Genomic DNA, 23,418 nt, shown 5'->3' on the forward strand with positions numbered 1-23,418 from the left:
CAATTTGAGATTTCCTCTTTTGCCGTACAAACACATGACCTTGTCATGCTTCACAAGGTAACACCAACAGAGCTGATGCAAGAAAACATATGCTTCTCTTCACTGGACTCAAAATAGGAATAAAGGGGAAAGAGAATCATACTCGGGGCCAAACCCAGGTTTCTGAAGACTAGACGTGCAGCTGTCACTGTATTCAGCGTAAAATGTCCCCACCCACACAAGCCCTACAGTATTCCTATCACTAACCGCCACAACAGAATTTGAAAAAATACTTTTTGGAAACGATAAACACTACCGATTCTTTATTTAGCTAGGAATTTGCTCTGACGTTATCAGAAGAGTTTTAAAAGACTTTGAGACTGAGCCATTTTTAAGTTGCCGTGGAACACAGTTAAAACCCCAGGAAAACCTAAATGATTCATTTTTTGAATTTCAAAGGAGACTGACATACATTTGACTTTCCATGCATTGGCTGTCTTGCAGACACTCTTCAATAAGCCAGTTACCACTTAAATGTCTAACATCTAACCCACAGACATTCCAGCTCCTCATCTAAATCTGGACATACCTTATTGCTACATCTTGATAATCTCTAAGAAAATCTTACTGATCACAAACCAGCAGTTCATCGATACCCCAGTTTAAGGCACCAAGTAAACAGACATTCCTCTCACTGCTTTGTGGGCTTCATTATTAATGAAGTTAAAATTGCAGACATCAATCTATTGCTTCAGGTGGCCATCACAAGAAAAATAAATAGAAAGTTAATGTGGCTGGACACAGAGGTTCATCTGGCATATTTACTGGAAGGTAAATTAAAAGCACTAATGACCACAGTGCTACAAGAGAGGTTATAACATTGGACTGGAATAGAAAATTCTTCTTAGTCTCTTGAAAGAAGCTGGGGAGGCTCTGAGGAGGTTCTCCTTGCCCGCACCTCTATCACCCAGCTCACAGCTCCTCAGAAGGGCACTCAGAGCAGCCCCACGGCACAGCACGCCACGGCAGAGGCTGCCTCGTGCAACGCTCCCCACTGCTGTACCTCACAGCCTGACTGATACAGCAGCAGCAGCTACGAGGCTCCAGCTAGATTTGAGCTGTCTGACATTGCATCTGAAATACAGAGAAGAAAGAAGTGTTTTTCTTGCTGTTTAATTAATTTTACGGTATATTATCAAAACCACTCCTCTAACCTGGGCTGGAAAACTTCTAAGTCCAGCTGATTTAGGGGAACGGCACCAACCTCCCTACACAGTACCCACTGTACCAAAATTTCCGTACTACCGTATTACGTACTGGTATCCACCTCATCTTATCAACTGCCTCCCATAAAATCACAATGCATCCAATATATTTGCCAGTCTTGAAGAGCCATAAAATGCTGTACCCTGTATTCTCACTGATTCTTACCTTTCTCCCCTCAAGAACCAAAGCAATCCCTTCTCCTCCAACAGTCTTGAGCCACCCAGAAGCAAACCCTTTGTGGAGCTAAGCAAGTCCATCGCTGCAGCTACAGTGGGTGCAGAACATCAGAGTACTATTGGAAGTGACTAGTTTGGCCCGAATAGTGAATTTAAAATCTAAAAACATATTATACATATAAGGAAAAGAATAAAAACCCTGCATCTTTTTGGTCTTAGAGATAGACAGGAAATTACATTAAAAAAACTACTCAATTGTTACATCACAATTAGGTTTCGAAACAGACACAAGCTGATAAATTCAGCATTAAGTTTTCCAAAAGTATCCTCAACTCTTCAGCAGTGCACATACTTGCACAGCCAAGAAGGATCTTTCTGTATGAGATCATGCCGCCAGCAATATGACAAATTGGTGTGCATTTAAGGAAACTGGGGCGGTGGGAGAGCAAAATACCGCTTTTCGTGAACCATGATTTTTTAACTTGTTTCTATCACTTCTCCAGCTACAAAATCTTTTGTAAATGAGGACACTACCTACCTACCTCCCAAAGATTATTTTATCAAGCCAATAACTCAGTAACATGAATGACTGACAATTCACTCAACTATAGTTTTTGCCTGAGGCATTAAAAAAAAATAAAAGAGCAAGCAAAACTTAAAAATAGTGCCGAAAGAGCTGAAGACTTGCTGCTGGCACACTAAACAAACAGGAACAATTGAAAGCCACGGAGCAGTTAGTAATCCATATCACTGAGCCTAATGCTTGGACAGTAAGGAAAACAGATGGCTCTGCAATATGGAGATGGCTCCATGAAAAGCAATCGGCAAAGGGATGCCGCAATAGCATAGCGGCAATAGATTGTCTGGTTGTTGCAACAGCCACAGCAAACGGAATTGCATCCTTTCAGGGTATAAAACAAGGCAAAACTTAATGACAGTAAAACAAACTAGAACTTCCTAGTTCAGTAAGCTTACAGTCCTTGATAAAGCATGGGTTTTTAAGGTTTTAGGTTTTTAAGGACTGTCCTGCATAGGTCAGTGCAAATAAATGAGCCTAGTCCACCCGGCACTAGCAGTGTTCCTCTTCCTGTCCCGTCCCCCTCCCAGTAATTCTGCATCACACTGAACGGCTCTGCACGTCAGCTATTTAGTTCTACTTTTAGCTCTGCTTTAAATAAAAGTGTGCTGAGTGCAAGCTGCATAATGAAGGCTCAAAACCATGGAGATGACAGCGACTGCAATTGGGCAGCACTACCAAGCTGCGCGGGTTTTACTTTTTTGTTTTTCATTCTGGCACTTATTTAATTTGTGGAACAAACCCAAAATTTGCCAAGGGAAGTTTCTGACTACATGCTGGAACAGACAAGCAGCTGGCTGGTTTCAAATGGAAGTCCTGTTTCAGACCCTGAGGATGTACTCAAGAGACAATGGACTTGCAGCACACATGAACACATGAAGAACAGGCGGAAGACTTCTTGACAAACGTGTAAGAAGCTCAAACTAATTTGTTTTCTTTAAGTATTACATTTCAAGGCCATCATGACTAAGCAATATACCACACATGCAATGACTTTTAATCTAAAAATCTAACCTGCAACTTCTCAGAAAGGCCAAATCATTATAAACTCTTTGACCACAGGAACCTCTTAAAATATACATATTCTCTAGGGAATCAGAACACAGATGAAAACCTAGGTTTAAAGCCAAGCATAAGATTATTCTTCCTCTGCAACTTTCCTACGATAAACCAGGTTGTTTGAAGGTCAAGGTCAGTAGCTGGAGTTAACAGAGGAAGTATCATCTTGCTCTACACACCATGACAGGTGATGCTATTCAGCTACAGACTATGCTGACATATTCTTTGTTTTAGCAATGAGGCTATTTTAATTTTAAAAAAATAATCCATTAAAACAAGTGTTTTACTGTAGAGTAAGTCTATTATTTTTCTTAAATCAAAACTAACTGACACAACTGCTGATGCTGGTATAAGGCAGTGGAAATCAAAGGCCGCAGCACACAGTTTTACTGGTTGAGAGTCAGGGAAGTGTTGCTGAAGCATCAGCCCTCCCATGCCTCTCTGAAATATTTTCCCTCATCTAAACTATCCACAGTTAAGGAATTTGAGTAAAGCAATCCCCAGGTATTGTTTATTCAATAAGGCTATCTATCAGTGTTTCCTGAAATCCAAATATTTCCCTATGAGGCTGCAACAACTTCTGGAATGTAAATTCCAACACAAATACTGTTGAAGATGAGAAAAGTGCAATTTGTTGTGAGTAAATACACCAACATATACATGATGTTAAAGATTGCAAGTGGAGTTAAAAAAAAAAAAACCCACACCAAAAAACTGGGTCTGAAGCATTTCCAAAGTGCAGGAACACTGCACTGTCTGAACACTGGTGAAAGCGTAAGCTCAGCACTGTTACGAAAGTCCACATTAAAACACAACTGACTGCACCTGTGCTTAGTTTGTAAAAGAAGCATGAAAGCACAAGGTTATTATCCCTCTCAATGAGCAACCAAATATTATTGTTCTTTAAAGTAATAATCAAGTAAGAAATTAAAGCAAGTTCATTCTAAGGACTGAAGTTTGAGGAATACATTGTACAACAAGAATTAGAACAGAACCTGCAAACTAATTACCAGCATGAACATTCACAGCATTTTGCCTGCCTTGACTGCTGCTACCGGTATTGCTCTTCTCAAGAAAGCAAACGATTAAGATTGATTAAATACCTACTTTGCTTAAATACTCTTGATAATAAAGGCATTTTTCTTCTCCTTTTCTAATGGGTATATGTTGGCAACTGATGGATTCTCTATTATACTGTTTTCACTCACAACAGCGATCTGCTGCTACAATTACCAAACTGAAGAAAGGAGGGATGCTAGAGCCCTGTGATTTGAGGGGAAAACAAGAGGAGAAAAAAAGCATAGTTTGCACGACACTATAATAATCCTACTGACAGTCAGGTTTTTTTCACCTAGCAAACTTCCTTCCACACAGAAGCACGCTTTTCTAAGCTGACAATTCCCTGTAGCCTGGGAACTTGATGAACCTATCATGTATTCTTGTTTTAACCTCTTTGAAGTCCCGGAAATAATGCCTCTCGAACCTACTGATCAGGACAACATGCAACTGCATACGTGAGAGGAACAATCACATTTCCAGTACCCTATACACACTACTTCTGCACTTTAGAAAACTCATTGTTTCCATAAGTATCCTTTTAATGAAGACAAACAGCATCAAGGGTTTATAAAAAAAAAAAAAAAAATATAGATTTAAGCAATTTGCAAGAAAACAAAAACCCAATCAGTAATCAGTCAGTCAAGGCACTGTTTGACTTTTCGTCAACCACTGGGAAAAATCACAAAGAATTTGCTGCTACTCTGATTTGATCATGCAAGCCTCTGAAAACTTTGCGTGGTCCATTATTTATTTAGAAAAACATTTTCTTTCCATATTTACCATAAGCATAGTGTACATGAGACATTAGTTTCCAGACTTCACATTGTGGCTGACAAAGCAAAATGCATACTGAAGTTAGAAGGCCATCAGAGCAAGAATTTCTGAAAAAGGCCACCTTCAATAAATGCACGATAAATGTCTCCTCAGTCCACTCAAGCAGAGTCTTCAGCCACTGCTGTATGTCAGTGTCTATTTTAAAAACAGGTCATGGATGCTTAGAGAAAAGCCACAGCTCCTTGATTTCTATACATCTGGGAATTGCTACATTTTGCAAGTTAGCACATATGAAAATGCACGTAGGACAGTACTCTCCGAGTTAATTTAGACTCTGGGAGTTCCACTACAAATAACCTTTGTAAAACAGTCAACATTCCCTGCAACAGATTTTTGGGGGGAAATTGACTCTTAAAAAGAATCATCTCTCCATGTACTGTTAACACAACAAAACCCTTACTATAGCATGACCATCACCCAATATGCACTTATTAGCCACACAAAATCGTAAAGTTACTTTGAAATTTGTTTGAAGATTAGTTAAAAGCACTTGCAATGCAGTACTCTGTGCAGGAACAGTACCAATGCCATTAAGGCCTATTCCATTTTAAACACTTTTTCTCCTCTGTTGCTCTATGGAAGATCCACACAGAAGGACAGCAAGTTTATCACTACAGGAACAGAGCAAAACTTAACAATGAACAAAGTCCCATCAAATTAATATAGCAGTAATATCATTCACGAGGGAAAAATCTTGAAGGATAACATATTTTGGTTTATCAACTTCAATTAAATTTTCTTTTTCCCCATCAACCCCTTTTTCACTTCAGGACTCCATTTGCTTTGTTGCAGGAAAAATGAATTGTATCTGAGTAGGTGAATGGTTTATGTTCCCGCTGCTTTTAGTTCATGCAACCTGCTACGGCAAAGCAGTTGTCTCATTTGGGTTGTTGCAAAAGAAATGTATTCACCTCTGTATGCAGATACAGTTGCCTATTACATGGAAATATGACTTTGAAACACCATATTTACAAAACATAATATTCCAAAGCTGCTTGGTCTCTATGGACATCTGTATAACACCAAGCTGACACATAAAACACTAGTAATGAGATGTTCTTTTGATTCCCCACAATCAAAGGTCTCCACCCATTACACTGTCTCCCTTCCTTCTGTGCTGCACTTTGAACAGACAAGATCATCCCTTGAATGCTTCAAGTCTAGCAACTGCATGGATCATCCAACACCACAGCTGGACTGCAGCTTTCCTCACAGCCTTCCCCTGAAAAAGAGATTTGTTTCTTCCATTTCTGTAGAGTATAGCAGACGACTCCTCTCTGCTTCGGGTCTTCCAGAGGGAATGTATTGGCTTGGAGGAAATACAACTAACTAGCTCCCTCATCGACAGGAGAAAGCAAGCACATTGACTTGTGCCCTTTATGTATTGATGGTCTAGCTAAGTAAATTAAGATGTACAGGGGAAAAGCAAAGAGCACTAGAAGTGGGTATACGACCCAGAAAAGCATAGTAGCAATTTTATATCTTCTTCAATCTTCCTGAAATGTGATTACAGTTGACCTTTAAATCTAGTAGATCAACCAATCAATTCTGCTGGAACAACCCTGTATATGTGATCTAAGAGCACACCCATACTTAAAAAACTTCCAGTGGCTGCCTGGCATAGTCATTTTATTTTGCTGTAAAAGTTACCAAGATTTGTCTCAATTGATTTTACTTGCAAGAAAAACACATCAAAACTGCAGCATCAGCAGACACTAAAGGTCTTAGCTTCTTGCAGGATGAATGCAATATCAATAGTTATTAGGATGTATTCATACAAGGTACACAAGAGGGATGGAAAGAAGATGCTAGTAATCTCACTTAATCCTAACGCAGCCCCAAGTCAGGTTCTTTAGGCTGTGGGAAAAAAAAATTGCAAGAAAAACGATAAACACTCCAAAGTATTCGCCAGGCAAAACGTTGAATTTAGAACTGAAAACATCTTTAACAGCTCTTTAAGTAGTAAAGCTTTTGTGTCGTGTTATATGTTAGTTCTATTTCAGCTGATAAATTGTGCTTTAAAAAAATAACCCCAAAGAGGCTTCTGGATGGTATTTGTCCATAGTGGGCTGAGAAGCAAGATCAGCAACCCCTAGCGATCCTACTCCTATGCAGCGTCTCAGATTTCTCAGAGTACTTAGTCTGTAGCACAATCCTCATTTTATAGATGGGAGAACAAAGACATGCATCACAAAGCAACTTGTGAAACCTCATCCAGCAAGTTAAGGACAGAGAAAAGAAAAGGATGTACAACTCCAGAGTCCCTCCAGTCCCATTATAAACTTGGCAACACTGCCACTCCTGAAACCTTCACCCTTCCCATCAGAACCGTTTTGAAATGTCCACACACTGTATCATCACACACTTGTGCTCTCACAGTCAACTAGATAGCAAGTTCTTTTATGCAGAAAGTCATTAACTTTACTCCAAAAAAACCTCAGAAAATTGGAAATGAAAGGTTAGCCTTTGCTTCACAAGGTACAAGAGAGCTTACAGACTTGATCGGCTCTGTGATCTATGAAATTTCTACAAACAGCTTTGGAAGAGGCACCAAGTAGTGCAGCCAAGCCAAAAAAAAAAAAAAAAAAAAAAATAACGGCACTGAGCAAACTGAAAATGCTACATTGAAATTTCTGAAAATACAAGATTTCACTCCAGAGTAAAACTGAACCATAAGGCAAGCCAGAGAACTTGTTAAGTCTGAGTGCAGAGACAACTGCAGAGAAAACTCTAAATAGAACCCAACTGAAAGCATATGGGTAGGGCAGGGAACATTAGAATAAAAATCTAACTAATGGTAAAACACACAGTGATGTTTTTTCTTAAAAGTCATGCAGGAAGAGAAACATATATACAGCCTCATTGAGAGATAACCTTGGGGGAAGGAGGCAGCTATTATTCTCTAACTGCAGCTTATTTGATACAAAACTGACATTTTCTCTGAATGAAGAATTCTTTTAACATAAAGAAAAGCCAACTTCTGAAATGAGATAGAGCCCAGTAACACTGCAGCAGTTGAGAATGTCATGATTTCCATTATAAAACTGTTTTGCAGAGATTAGGAACAGCTGTTTCAAACTGAATTAGACTAAAACTAGAAACAAGCTGTCAAGACCCAAAAAATATATTTTATATATAAAAGAACGTATTTGATTCAGCTGTTTTATCGTGGTGGTCAGCCAAAAGAGAGAAACAAAGTAACATTCTGAGATTCCAGACGTTGTCACAAAGACTCTCTCATTTTTAACACTCTTTATGTAGATTTATTCCTTTGAGCATTTGGAATAGGAAAAATGTCAAACAGCTCATATCACAGATTCCTGAATATTTTCAAACCATGGGCAGCTTAAAACAGTTTAGAGACACCTGAGGACTCCTGGTGCTCTTGTCCACATTCCCTGCATCTTCTGTAGCAGTAACAGGATGTTGCAATAAAGAAAATATACTCAACTGCCGTTGACATGAAAAGGTTAAAATAATTCACTTTAACCCAACACTTGTGTGTAACAGTGCATGCATACAGCTCCTTTTTGTGCACGCTTGCAGATCCTAGGAAGCTTTTAGTGGGCATTTTCAGTATCGATTTCCACAGGAATTGCAGTTTCATATAATGAGAAGTAAATACATCTATTTTAGAATATACTGTAAAATGTCACATCTAGATATAATTCCTTTGTGTCCAATGGCCCATGCAGTATACCTAGCACCTCTTATACTATGTTGCTCACTGCCAGTTACAGCAGCTTAGAGAATCCAAATACAACAACCAAATTAATCAAGGTTGGGGCTAGTTTTGAATAGAACTATTTGTTCCAAAGCACAACTCTGAACATCAAAGACCCCTGTGATTTTATTACAGGCTGTAAGATGTAGCCATTATACTCTGCTTTCCAACCAAATCTAAAGTAATCTTGAAAATATCCTTAGCATTTCAACATGCTCGTTACTTTTCATAATAATGACAATGACATATACTAATTCTACCCAATAAGTATATTAGTTATTACTGTCAGCTTGTCAGTATACATGCTTTTGAAGAAGCAGTATCTGGGAACAGGCCAATTCATGAGCATATAAAAATATGCACACTCCAAGAAATGCATTTTTAACACAGTAAGACACCAGGCAAGCATGCAACTGCAGTCACGCGCCATTTCAGCTTTCAGATTACTCACACAGTCTAGCTTTAGGCATCAAACTTGAGTACTTAAGTTCTCAGCAAACTCAGTGGAGCACCAGAGCATGATTGAATGCTTCACACTAAGCCGAGAACCTTACAAAAGAGCACAACAAGATAACCGCTGCTCAAGATACATAAACTTTTGTCTTTCTGTGAAAAGATCAAAAATGTGAAACACTAGCAGCTGGTAGAACCAATCAGCTTTCATTAAATTTCATTTTATTTATTATTTATTCAGCTTTCATTTTATTAATTCAGAGGATGTAGGTATACTGTAACTGAACAAATGTCATTGGCTAAAAGATTTTAATTCATGTGTTTTGTTTATGGTGCAAATGGAAGCCTTACATTCAGGAATTTAAAATTAAATAAAATGAACTGCTATACATGCTTGGTCTAATCTTGTATCAGCACAGAAAGCGATACCATTTACTGGTAAGTCATCTTTATCTTCAGAACTTCAGGATTTTACAAGCGTGAAAGCCTTAAATGCTAGCTCATAACGAGATGATGCACCAACAACAAATGGAGTGAAGTAGCTCTGAGTGCAATGTTCACATTCTTGTCTCTACCTTGTTCTCCTATCAACCTCCAAACCTGCCCAACTGTGGCACTACTCAAACCTCCAGAAGAGCCAAGGTAAGTTTCTGCAACTACCGAACAAGCCTGACAGTCAGCCATAAAGTTACATAGCCTACAATTCTTAGTACCATGGTTAGAGTATTCATAGAAACATAGAATGGTTTAGGTTGGAAGGGCCCTTAAAGATCATCTTGTTCCAACTCCCCTGCCATGGGCAGGAACACATTCCACTATTGTTTTTCCCATCTCTACTCCCAGCTGACCCAAGACAGAAGAATATAATTACAGGGGGTGGGGCGGGGAAGAAAAATCCCAAGCCCGTTTCTCAAGAGGCAGCATTTTACAACAGAAGTAAAGTCTTGGTTTTCTATAGAAGAAGAGTCGTTCATCAGAGTTCCTGCAGAAAGTAGAACACTAAATTCAAGTAGCCCTAATAGCCAGGTCAGATTTCAGGCCAGATCTGAAACGAAGTTCACCTGCAAAACCAAATATTTTCAGAAGAATGTAAAATGACCGCATCTACTGCAAAGCATGGACTTTCTTAATGGCTTGCTGAATGTTATTAGTGAAATCTTACAACTCTGGGGAGAACAAACAACTTCAAATTATGAAGCAAAATTTTATTTTATTAACAGGAATATTTTGGAAAAGTCAAATTCACTCTGAAAGGTCATCTGAGATCAACTGCACATCTTTTTCAGTACACCTCTATCTATGTTAAAACTAAAAACCAGACACACCCATGAACAGTAATGTCATGGTCTGTAATTTCTTATTCATATTCTTCAATTGTCACAGCATCAGAGCCACAAAACACCATCACTTCTGCAGGGCAGGATTATTCTTTCCTCCCAGGAAAATAAAAAAATCACCATGCATTGATCACAAGAGGCAAGAGATTTCAAAAATCACCATAGACCTCCTGGGTTACATGCCTTTCACATCAGAAGCTCAGTATTAACTACTGCTGAATATAAAACTACTGCCACATTTTCGCCAAATGAATATTTCGATGAAGCAGCAGCCAAACCAGCAGTCTGAACCGCACCTTTGATTACATACAGCTCCTTACACAGACTATTTTCAATTTTATTAGCTTTTAGGCAATTTCCATGTTTTGTAGCCAAGTTATCAACAGTATCTGATTTAAGACACAATGGGGAATAATTGAGTATTGCTTTTATGCAATTCAAACAATTAAATCACTCTGTGAACTATCTGAGGGGGCCAACTTCAGTAACTCCAAAAGAGAACTCCAAAAAAGATTAGAGATGAGCGCACTTCTGCATTAAAAAAAACCAAATAACAGTCACACAAAAAGACCTGACAACAACAATAGTAGAGAGCAACAGGGTGACACCATTAAATTTTGCATTTTATTTGAATTTCTCTAGAAGCTATAAAAAAAAAATCTTCCATAAAGAGTATCAATGGGATGCTTATCACCTGTATCAGTTATTTTATATTAGTGTTCATATTCCTTGAATACCTTTCATATGAAGGTCCCCAAATGCTTTACAAACATCTTTAATTTGCCTAAAAGAAAGCAAGACACAACTTTGAGTCTTTGAAAACATCCTCTGTGCTTTCATGGTGGCTACCATCTGCTAGATGATAAGTCAGGCTTTCATCACCAACAGCAAGTCTGTCTGAGCCACCAAAAGCTGAGATAGCAGGCAAACATGAAATTCAAACGAATGCTGGGTCCAAGGGTTTCTTGCAATGCTCTCCTCGTTCTGCAGTCCTACATATTCTTCAATTAATCCCGAGACAACATGGATTTCCAGTTACACTTTGTGATATTTTTCAACTTCTAAAAGTAAAGCCTGTTCTTCCAATCTAATGTTTATACCATGACTTATTCATCTACATACTGCATTTCAGTGCCTGTGCGTGACTTAGTTTGATTCAAAGTCTGTTACGAATACAAAGCAAGGCAGTTTTAACCAATCTGGTTTGATGAGCACATTATACAGCTTAGAAAGGGAAAGTGATCACTGACTTACAAATTACGTAATTCAGCCATCCAGCATGAACTGTATGAAGAGTTCTTGCAGAGGAAAAAAAAAGGAGTTAGGGGAGGAAGAAACAGGAGCGGGCAGAAGTGTTTTGGTTAAACTAGAGCAACATCAATCATTTTCATCCTGAAATAGGCTAACAGCCAGAACATTAATACTTATCAAAGAAACAGGGAAAAAAAAACCCCACTCATTAGCAAATAAAGGTGTTGCAAAGCATTAAATAATTCCCACCAGCTGACAAGGGGGCTGTGATTTATAATAGTGTGTATTGATATATCACTTCCCATAATTAGGAAAAGTGAGACTGGTACTGCTTACAGCATTATTTTGATCAGAGCCTTGAAAAATACTGTTGAATAACAACAAACACCAGGCACAACAATAGAAAAACACCATATCATGCTCTCAGGCTGCTTCAGATTTGAAACAAAGTATTCTAACAAAATCTAGTAAGAAAAGCAAATTCTGTTTAGGCATGTATAACCATATTTCACAATAGCATCCTAGTGTGAATTATTGCTATGATAACTCTGGGAAGATCACAGATATAAAACATTCAAACTACATAAATAACAAGCAGAATCAAAAGCTAATTATTTCTCATCTTTTTAAGCAACAAGTTACTCATCATCACTATTCCTGAAGTAACAAACTAACTTCAGTCTACTAAAATGTCAAAGAAATTCAGCTAACCTGCATAGTGGCACAAGGTGGCATATGTAGCGAATTCTTACCTGCCATAGCATCTTTCTAGTAGTGCAAAGAAAGAGAATAAATTTGTAATTTTCATTTCTTTTTGTTCCAATTATTAGGTGTCAAAAATACTTTTATAGTTATACATGGTAACAATAAAATAGTTAAAATAGCCCTGGATTGGACTTTTGTTCAAAACCAGCACAGGAATCAAAGGCAAAGAAACACCAGAGTCCAAGAGCTGAAGATTCCAGGGACTCTGGGCTGAGGAGGGAAGATGCATCCTCCAAAAAGAAGATAGACACAACTGATGTTATGCATCCCCAATGCTGCTTTAGGCAGGGTCTCTAGAGGAATAAAACCCCTCCAACATACAGTAGCTGGTGAGTCTGCCTTTACTTTTACTGTTGCTATTATTATAAGCTTCCCTGTTTTCATTATTTTTACCTCTCACTATATTCTTTTTTTTTTTTTAAACTATCATTGCATTGCTTCAGAAAAATTTTGTGTCCCACCTTTTTCCTTCTCCCGTACAGTATACTTACACTATTGTAATTCCTGTCCACCCCCTCCCCCCTTACATTTTGGTACAGGTACTTTTTTCCTCATCATAGTCTTTCCAGTGCTTTCCATCCCACCACTGTAACATCAAAGACAATTTGCACACTACTTGAATTTGCCACCCTGCCACTCCTGGTCACTAAAAGCAACCCTGCAATAATAAAAGTCAATATTCTCCAGGCAGACAACTGAGCAATAATTAATAACTACGGCAGTTGGAAGCAAAGAGGTTACCACCTGTTTCCTAGACATATTAAAGAGAAAAAAAAAAAAAAAGAAAAAAAAAAAAGAACATTTATGTAATTCTGAACAGCAAGGGCATTTCACCAAAACATTTGCCTAAAATTGCACAAAATTAAAAGCCCATAAAGGGCATTTTTCCAGACTGCCAGGCAAACAACATTAGTCACTGGCTGTATAATACTTGGCATCTACAAAGCGTTTCTGTCCAAAGAACCCAATGCACTTGAGACACATTTAGACTAGAAACTCTCCCAAGAAGTAGGTTAAGTATTATTATCCTATTTTATCCTTAAGAAAAATGAGGCACAGAAAAAAATCATGCATTCTGTTCAAGGTTACAACAAAAATTAATAAGAAAAGCAAGAATAGAATCCAAGTGGCCCAGCTCCTATTTTGTGCCCCGTGTACAAGAAAACACCAGTTCGTGTATCATTCATTTCTCCAGTAACAGGAATATAAACTCCCATGGCTTATCTGCACAGGAAAGGAGTACACAGCCGGTAATCCCTAAGAGCCTTTCCACTCCGGCTCCCTCTATGAAGCACTGTCTCTGCTCTTACAAAGCAGATTAAATTACGCTCTTCAGAGTGCAACAGAGTTATCCTTGTAGGGGCTTGTCACTTTGCTTCAATTAAAATCTCATTTTATTTTTTTATTTGTTCCCTTCTATGAGCAAACCAAAGGATTTTGGTCACTTCAAATCTTTGCTTTGAGTAACTTCTTTAGAGCTCCTGCTCACTGAGAATACCAGTATCTCAGGCTGCACCACTAACCTGCCCACTCTTACCCCAGCAGGCACAGATGATCTTCAAAAGCAACCTCCAGAAGCACTGGCCAAGCAGATGATACAGTGACCATCAATTTTCCTCAATGCCACATGTCTGTCACTGATATTACAGTACACCTGAAATGAAAATGTTTCCCAATCTGGGAGGATAAAATCTCAGCAGAATAAGCTGGATCTGCATGCAACAATATGTCACAATATTATAGCACTGCATTTTTGTAGGAAAAAAAAAAAGTCCTGAAAGGACAAAATCTTGGCCATCTGCCTGAACTTCCAAAGAACTGCCAACATCATAATTCAGTTACATTGTCCATGCTACTGTAAAACTACATTAAATTCAAAATGTTTGAGCGCATCCAAAATTTAAAATTAATGTTCCTTGGAATGAACACTTCATTTCACAATGAAGATGAACAAAAAAAAAAAATTACTTCAACAGTGTTCCTCTACTATTATGGTTAACATTTAATGTCATTTATTGTCATTAAACTCAATATTTGTGTCTAATCAATACTAAGCTACCAAGGGCAGTCGTAACAAGTCTGGACTTTCTCTACAGGCTCTATTGATTTCTTTTCTTGAGACCTACAACAAACACAATTTAAACAAATAATTTATCAGGGAACACATCAAAATAATTTAATAAACAAAACCTATCTATTCCTTTTCTCTTCTGTCATGTGACAGAAAATAATTTTAACTCATTAACGGTAATCTCAACAGTTCGATTTAAAATTTATAGCTTCCTCTTATTTTTACATGAGGAAACAAATTTAAATCCACATGGTTTTTACTGTATTTCAACATGCAGATCAGCAGTATTTTTTTTTCATTTTATATTTTCCAGCATATTACTTTTAAATAAATTTATGAAAACTCCTCTCCAGTTTTGAAATGATACTGTAAAGTTCATGCAAGTTGCCACAATGTTCTTTTCACAGATGCATAAATTAAGTAATTGGATCCAAATTGTACTTTCTCAGAGAGTCACAAAGTTGGAAAAGTTGATTTTTGCCTCCTGCTTGAAGTGGTACAGCCTTCCCAAACCCACAGTTACCATGTTTTTTTACGTACCATCTCACAATGATAAAACAATACCACCACCGCTCACATACACTTATGCACATAGGTTCAAACTACAGAAGTGTTGGAATTGGAGTAAAGCAAATGGACAAATGCAACTCTGAAAGCAGTAGAGCATACAATACTGCACTTCATTGAAGTTAAAAATCAAGGAAAAAAGTTTAAATAACATCACCTCTTCAAAACTGCAATTGTTCTAAATTCCTCTCACTTCTACTGCTGTTAATAATATTATTGGACAGTCTGAAAACAAACTCTTTACTGCAAAGGAAAAAAAAAAAGGAAAGATGACTTACAGAAGACAGTATTTTCACTTGGGCAAGTAAACTCTGCTAACACTGCTATCAATCAGCAACTCAGGGAAGACTTTGTTTGCCACTATCCAAAAAACTCAATGTTTCTTACATCCAGTAGAAAGAGTAATTCTATAATGTTGGTTTGGTAATTGATCCATTTTGCATATACCCTTCAAAGAAACAATCAAAAGCAAGTAAGCAAAAAATCTCTACCAGTGATTAAAGCTCAAATGTTGGGCATAAACTACTTGATAGCACCCCATTAAGAGAGGGCAAACTTGCCCTATAAAAGCATTTGCCTTGCTCAGTGGACACATAATACGCTGCGTATTTTCTGTTCCACTGGAGTCAATGGAAACACCTTAACAGACACTGCCTTGGGCATGCACAGGGCAAGGGTATACAAATGCTTTGCCAAGGGCAAAGAGGATGAACAAATACACACTACAGGCAATAAATAACCTCACTAAAGCAGCAGATGGAAATCAGAAGTTTATAGCACTCAAAGAATGAGTTCAAACTCCTGGATTCCAAAAACCTGCATCTCCTCTGACCACCAGCATTACTGCAGCTGGATCAGACAACCACACCATCACAAGTTTTAATGAACATTTTATATGTGGATTATAATACTGGTTTAATACCATCATCACCAAGTGTTCTTCCCCCACAAAACCCTCTGTCACCCGGTATTGAGAACAAATATGAAGAAACACACAGTTGCTTAGTAAATTATGCTCTTATTCATGAGATCATGGTCTCAACCACTGCAAAAAAACAAGAAGTACCCAGGAACGAGGAAGGCCAGCCTCAGGGCACTTGTTATAGAAGTGTCCTGAAGAGCAACAGAAGCGAGTTGTTGCAATGGTCTGTCACAAACGTGAGGTCACACCTTTTTTTAAAAAAAAAAAAAAAAATCTCAAAACTTAATCAGTATTTCAGTCTAATTTAGTGAGCGACTTTTAACAATTCCCTTCATCTAAACTTAGAGCAAATGCATTCTCCCCTGTGGTAGTTTCCTGTGAATTCCAATACAATGCAAGCAGCAAGCACCTGGTAAGGAGAAGCAAGGCAGCAAGCAGCACCCTGCAGATCCAGCCCTGACTGTTCCAAGCTGTATCAGGCCACGCACATGCAAACCAGAAACCCTTCCGACTCCTACTGTCATCTTAGATTTTGGCTGCTCAGACACAACAATCATATTACAAGAAATTCAACGGCTGAGATGTACATAATTACTCAAACCAGAGATCAACTACAATTACTAGACAGACAGTCCATGTTAAAAAAAAACCAAAACAACAAACAAAAACAACCACTACTGATTTCAACAAACTTCCTAACTCACCAATAATACTTTATCTGCATTACCCACACAGAATGATAGCTCTTTTTCGTCTTATCTAATATTGTATCTTCAATATTACATTAGAGGGCACATATAGATACTTCTGGGAAACAGCACTTCAACCATAATGAGGAAAATCTCTTTTCTTAAATAAAATTGAACAGGAGGGGAAAAAAAATTTATCAAGTAGACCTAACTACTTTTCCATGGCTACTACATGCCTCCATGTACCCCACAGTCAGCAAAGTAATTTACTTGTATGATTTCTACTGATACATAAAAGAAGCTAAGGTAAAGGAGAAAAAACATTTAGCTCTTCCTTGCAATAAAATCAACTTAAACTTTCCATGTTTTTCAGCTATAGCTTGTGCGCTCTGTTAAACACCTGGAAAAGTAAAGTTCCTTTGTAATTAATGCATTTGACAAGCTGTTGTGTTCCCAAACAGCTGCTTCCATTATAAGGACAACTTTACCATCTGCAAAACTATTAGGTAAACTACAGCAAGTAAATATCAGGATAGCAGGTGTTAATAAATAACAAGCACTGCCAAGATAACACACTTCGGTAGAGAAAGTTTTAATTTTTCCCACTGTACTTTTCTGTACCCCTGAAGCTGACAAACTTAAGATACTCAGAGGAACTAGTGTCGTGACTCACAGGAGCAGTAAAATAAGGTTCAAGGCAAATATCTCTGAAATTACAATTAACTGCAAGTCATCTCTGCAGAACTAAGCCAAAGAGTTAGGTCAGTAACTCTGCACCTAGAAGTGGGTCTTCTCACAATACATAACCAGCCACAGCTGCAAGTGTAATTGCAGGAAATAAAACAAGTCAAAAAGTGTCAGATAAGTCTAATTTCCTATGTTAACATTCACATCTTAGACATAAATAAAAAATTGTTTGTTTATGATCTTTACTACACTTGCAGTCAGCACTGCTACTTAACCCAAAAAGCTTGTCCATGCATCCAAGACAAGATCAAAATTGGGCATTTGGTTGACCCAGCAACAAAACAAAGCTGCAAACACAAAGATAACTGTTCTAACATTCAGTATCTTGAGAACCACAAGGAGCGATGATTAATACAGCCTCAGCTGAAATTTAAGAAAACAAAACTAAACGAGCTATTACTTGTGCAACCAATTTTGCCAGAAAAAGAGTCATATACGTAGCTATGATCCACCTCCAGATTTACAAAACTGCTGAAGTTTTTACAGTTAAAAAAAACCCAAAAACAATTTGGCAGTACTATGCTTTAAAGAGCTTCATGTGGTTTATGGACTTTGGAAGGTTACTGTCACTATATTCTCCAAAAAGCGGCCAAGACTATCATTTCCAAAGCAGAAATACTAATGTAAGTGGACCAACTGAAAATCTCAGCTTTTAAACAGACTATTATATAGGATAACTTTTAAAATGCTGGGATTTTTTTCTTTGGGTTTTTGGTGTTTGGGGTTTTTTACAAATTACTATTTCAGGCCTCTGATCGTTTTTTCAATTTTAGATGAAAAACAATGCAGCAAAGCTTTTCTTTTAATATATAGTACTACGTATAATGCTTTGATATACTGAACAATAGTTTGCTTCTCATGAGATAGCCCAGTTACCCAGTTATTATTACCAACCTTCCTTATTATTGTCCTACAAGCTACTACTACCAGCCTCCCCACATTTTAAAAATAAACAGAATGCATTGAAACATGCAACACAAAGTCGGCGTACTCATTTTCCCTATGTTTCATGAATGTCATTTTGGAATTGCACCACAGCCCTGAAACTCTACTCCATCTATCCTCCCCTGGCAGCCATGTGGCTATTCCTGCCATCAGTAATGCATGAACAATCAAAGAGAGAGGAAAATGCCCTTATCTCAGCTCATCAAAAATACAGCAAGCAAGCCACAAAGGGGTCACAAATTAAAAATTAAATGCAGACAGACCTAAAGTGTATTGACACGATCACCACATCTAAATCCTCCCTTCAAGCAACAGAAAACACCAGACACACATAATAAGAACAGAAGGCAGCCAAAAGATGTAATGAAATAACACTTATTCAAGAAGCGTACTTAGCAATGAAGAATTAAGTAGCAACATAAATGAGCATCAATAAGGTCTTTGTTGCTAATGGTAAATCCAGCAGCTAATACACTCACACAGGCAACACATCTGCTGTTAGAAACGGGTAACCTATCCACCCCTGCTGGTTACTGCAAACCCTAGAAAGGATGCTAGTAAATTTCAGAAGAACCATTAGGCAGAAAGTAGCTATTTAAATACAACTGAAACAGTATCTTTTATTTTAGCTGTAAAACAGAAGTCAAATACAACAGAAATAAAAGAAAAAAATACTGGTTTGCTCCTGGAACTTCTGAGTATATGAGTCCACAGGATACTAGAATTTTCTGCCTTCTGAAATCAGAATCCAGTATTACAAAAAACTGCTCTTCAAAGCTCCATAACACTCCAAGTTAATAAAAAACTCCATTAGAACAACTCTGTCAAAGCTATTATCAACTGAGTTTACTCTGATAACGACCTAAAGGAAGTTAATCACTGAAGACTTAACTGCATTACAAGTTTAGAAGTTTTCATGTATAAATGTTAGATGGTTTTACTTTTTTCTGAAAGTAACAAATTAATTATTCTTTCTTCAGTGCCAATAATCTGTTAATAGCAAGAAAGCCAAGCAAACATGAAATATTTTCTCAATAAATCTCTACTTAAAAATCCCTCCTGTCCCCCATTCTCCAATCATATCAAATTTCTATCAATGCTGAATTTTACTGATTTTAGAAGATGTTAACACATATTTGTATTCTGAAAAGTGACTGTACAAACATTATTGTGGTATTCATACAAACGTTATTGTAATATTCTATTTTAAATCTCAATAATATTAGAGTTGTTGGCTCAATGTATAACAAGAACTGGCCTATGATGCATTTGTGGAGTCTGAAAATCTTCCTTGTTCATGTATTATAATAAATAATTTATAGCGGAATTGTTTCTTTTAATGCCCAAACATTTTCAGATTTATTATTCCTGCTTACTCCTACTATCTTGTACAAGGTTGTTACAAGCTACAGCTCTGGACTCTCTTATTATTTCTGAGACCAGGTGCAAAAGAAGCAGAAAACATGGTATGGACAGGCATCAAGATTTGTGATGATGACAATTTCCCTATGTGTTTCTTTCCTAGAAATAGGTTTGGAGGTGACGTAAGTTCTTGATTCTCTGCTCTAATATCCCACTGCCCTCTGCTACAGTGTTTACTGCCAAATGCAGTGACACAATATACTTTTTTTTTATATCTACATAAGATCCTAAAAAGCTAACATGGAAAGTAGTGTTCTGCTTGGGAATTAATACCCCCTTTGAAAAACAAGGGCACACCTCAGTATCGCAGAAAAGTCTCCTCTCGATGGAAACACCATTTTTTACCCTTGAAAGTACATTTAAGTACATATTATGTTCCTCGACTTCATAAAAAAACTCAGCAATTTTGACAGTCTCAAACACTCAGAAGCCTACAAATCACAAATCCTCAGTATCAAACATTCTGTAGGAATACACAACTAAATTACATTGATGTATTCTGTTACCTTATTTGACCATTTGTAGGCTTGAAGAAGTTGGCTGTAAAGAGGTGTTTTGTCCTGAACAGGATCTAGGCTCAGCAGTCCACTATTGTGCAGCGGGTGGTTCTCAGACGGTTTACCAACTAGGTTGCTCAGACGTTCCAGTTCACTGAAAGAAAAAAGAATGGCATTTTTTTTGAAATCATATTTGCAGATACAGATATCCAAGATACACAATCCTCCTGCAGGGACAGCCATCATGCATGAACTCTATTTTAATAGCTAATTGAGTTTTAAATACCTCCCCAATTCAACAAAAAACATAATCACTCTCGTTACATAAACAATTTAAGGCGGTCTGTTAGTCATTAGGTCAGGGCTTCTTAGGAGAGAAAGTACAAGTCAAGAGTCTTTGTAACACAACCTAGAAAGAGCCAAATTATGGCAGACGTGTTCACAAGCACTTCCAGAACCCAGGGCATCTTCTGAGCAATGCATATCCTCAGAAACTACAAAAATTCTGACTTTGGCATTACCAGCAATAGTAGAAGTATTTTTTAACCATCAAGCAGGCAGATGCCTCATAATTTCATTAAAGATCTAGAAATTAGCATTGTCCTCATCACTTCTGTCCATATAGAAGAACTGGCAGCAGTCCTAAGCCTGGAGATGATCCTCCAAAGCTTGTGATAACTCTAAGCAATTACACACATTCCAAGTTCTCAGGGCAAGGAAGCATCTTCTGATCTCCATGAGCTATTTGTACATCTGTAGACATGCACAAAATACTCAACTAAAGCATAATAAGTACATTTTCCCATGAAAAAATCTCCCTGTGAAATGATCTATTACTGCTTCATATCTCATTTGTCAAGCACTACATTTAACAATAACAAAAGTTAAGCAATTTTTTAAACTTGCATTAATCAACTGTAGAAGAAAGACTGGCTACTTTGCACAGATACAAAATGCAGTTTTTCAAGCGACATGACTAATCAGGTGCCTTTCCTTTTGACTTCTGCATGTTACATCCTACTCTGAACTGCAGAACTTTCACTACATTATAAGCAGGATTTAGACCCTTCAAAGGCTGACTTCTGAAAACCTCTGTAAAGAAAAACCCCAAATATCTCAATTTGCATTTAATGAAGGTTACAAAAATAAACACTAACAATCAGGCAACTGACAGTTAAGAGACTTCCACACTTTACCAGCACAACATTCTCCTTTATTAATGTTTCCTTCAAATTTCCGTGGCCTACATTCTTTCTAAGCCTCTGGTTCTGTGAACACTCATGAATGTGCTTAATATTTCTTGACAAAAGAATAGAATAAAATAAATGTGAATACACATAATATCTACAGATTTGTTAATTAGGGATCCCAGTCAACACCTTCACGATGTGAGCCAAAATCCACTAATAACATTAACTTCAATACTCCTTGGAGTACGCCCATGCTGTCCTTCCCAAACATGTAACGGAATATGTAACACTTATATGCTATATACATGACGATATTTTGGGGCAGTTATGTTTCAAAAAAGACAAATGAAATATACACCAAAACAATAAAAAAAAAGTTATCTTGCAAGGAATCAGAAAAGAACGGGTCACCAAAGCACCGACAAGCTAATCCACTAATGCTGTGGAAGAGATGGTGAAAAAGGAACTGGTGAAATTTAATGATGAAGCCACTCTCAGGTATGGTAGTAAGGACAGGGACTGACTGCAAAGAATCACACAAGAACTTCACAGCACTGAAATACTGGATGAAATACCGGAAGAGATTGCCCAGAGAAGTTGTTGAGGCCCCATCCCTGGAGGTGTTCAAGGCCAGGCTGGATGTGGCCTTGGGCAACTTGGTCTAGTGGGAGATGTCCCTGCCTATGGCAGGGGGGTTGGAACTCGATGATCCTCAAGGTCCCTTCCAACCTAAACCATTCTATGATCCTATGATAAATGGCAAAGTAGAGGAGTGTTAAGTACTACAAATGAGACAAGATAGGTCAGAGCCAATTGCTATCTATTATTGTTTGCGAACAAAATTTTGGGTTTATACTAGATAATTCTTTGAAAAGCTACCAAGAAATACAAGAAGGATAACCAAAGGAATGGCACAGCTTCCATGTGGGGAAACATGAAGCCTCCTCAACTTGAAAACAATAAAAACCAAAGGGGTACAACAGAAGTCTATAAAGCTGTGTACAACACCATTCATAAGAATGATTACCTACCATCTTTCCCAACAGAAGGATAAAAGTAGGTAACAAATTACATTACCATGAGCAGAACTAAAAATCAGCGAGGCCTATTCGGCAGCAAGAAACAAATTCTTGTACACAAGGCCCCGAACTCTAAATCTCCAGCGGCCAGAAGATGTGCTGGGAAAGGGCGGTTACGCACTCGCCCTGCCCTCGGACACCTCCTGGACAGTGCTGACGGCTCCAGCGGGACACAGCCGAACGCAGCAGCCCTCTGGCAGGATCCACAGGGACCGTCAGCCTCAACTTTGTCTCTATTTACGAGAAGCACACCCACTGGTACTAAACAACTATGCTCACCTGTACTAACTTCCCCGCCTTACAAGTTTTGGTTATAAAATGGTCATTCTTGAACCACTTGGATGCTACTTTAGCCAGAGCCTGACGCTTGATTTTTTTTTTAAAAACAAAAAAAACCTTCTGAAAACAGAGAAAAATCTCCCACAACCAAAAGCATTCACCTTGCCAAGGGAAACTCATCAACAGCTGCTTTTTTTTAAAGAACAAAACCCAGATAAACATTATGAAGAGCAGTCATCCCTCTGGAGACTCTGGAATGAAACACCATAGAGGGGAAACATCCACGATGGTGGGAAGAATAAACCACAGCGTTTTCTCGTTTATTTGCCTAAAACTTTCTCCAGGAGTGGAAACGGCACCGCTGGGCGCCTCCGAGGGGTCAGGCCCGGGGACCCCGAGAGCCCTCTCCCCACCGTTGGGCCGGGGGCCCGGCTGCACCCCGACGCGGGGGGAAGCCCCCTCAGGGCCGGCTGCTCACCCCAGGTCGCGGCTGACAGGGTGCAGGCTCTCCTCGGAGGCGGGCCCGGAGG

At 38.2% G+C, this 23,418-nt stretch overlaps 1 protein-coding gene across 1 annotated transcript in view; it reads right to left on the reverse strand.

The window, feature by feature from the left end:
- MED27 (mediator complex subunit 27) overlaps positions 1-23,411 on the reverse strand; it is a 97,712-nt gene extending 74,301 nt beyond the window's left edge. The window contains exons 1-2 of the mRNA XM_009892231.1: positions 23,367-23,411; positions 20,350-20,494 (exon numbers count right to left, since the gene is read on the reverse strand). The gene's annotated coding sequence lies outside the window, so the exon portion shown is untranslated. The remainder of the gene's footprint in view (positions 1-20,349; positions 20,495-23,366) is intronic.
- Positions 23,412-23,418: the final 7 nt, after the last annotated feature.

This window comes from Charadrius vociferus, unplaced genomic scaffold, assembly GCF_000708025.1.
Source record: "Charadrius vociferus isolate BGI_N301 unplaced genomic scaffold, ASM70802v2 scaffold549, whole genome shotgun sequence".
In the NCBI taxonomy this organism is placed as follows: domain Eukaryota; kingdom Metazoa; phylum Chordata; class Aves; order Charadriiformes; family Charadriidae; genus Charadrius; species Charadrius vociferus.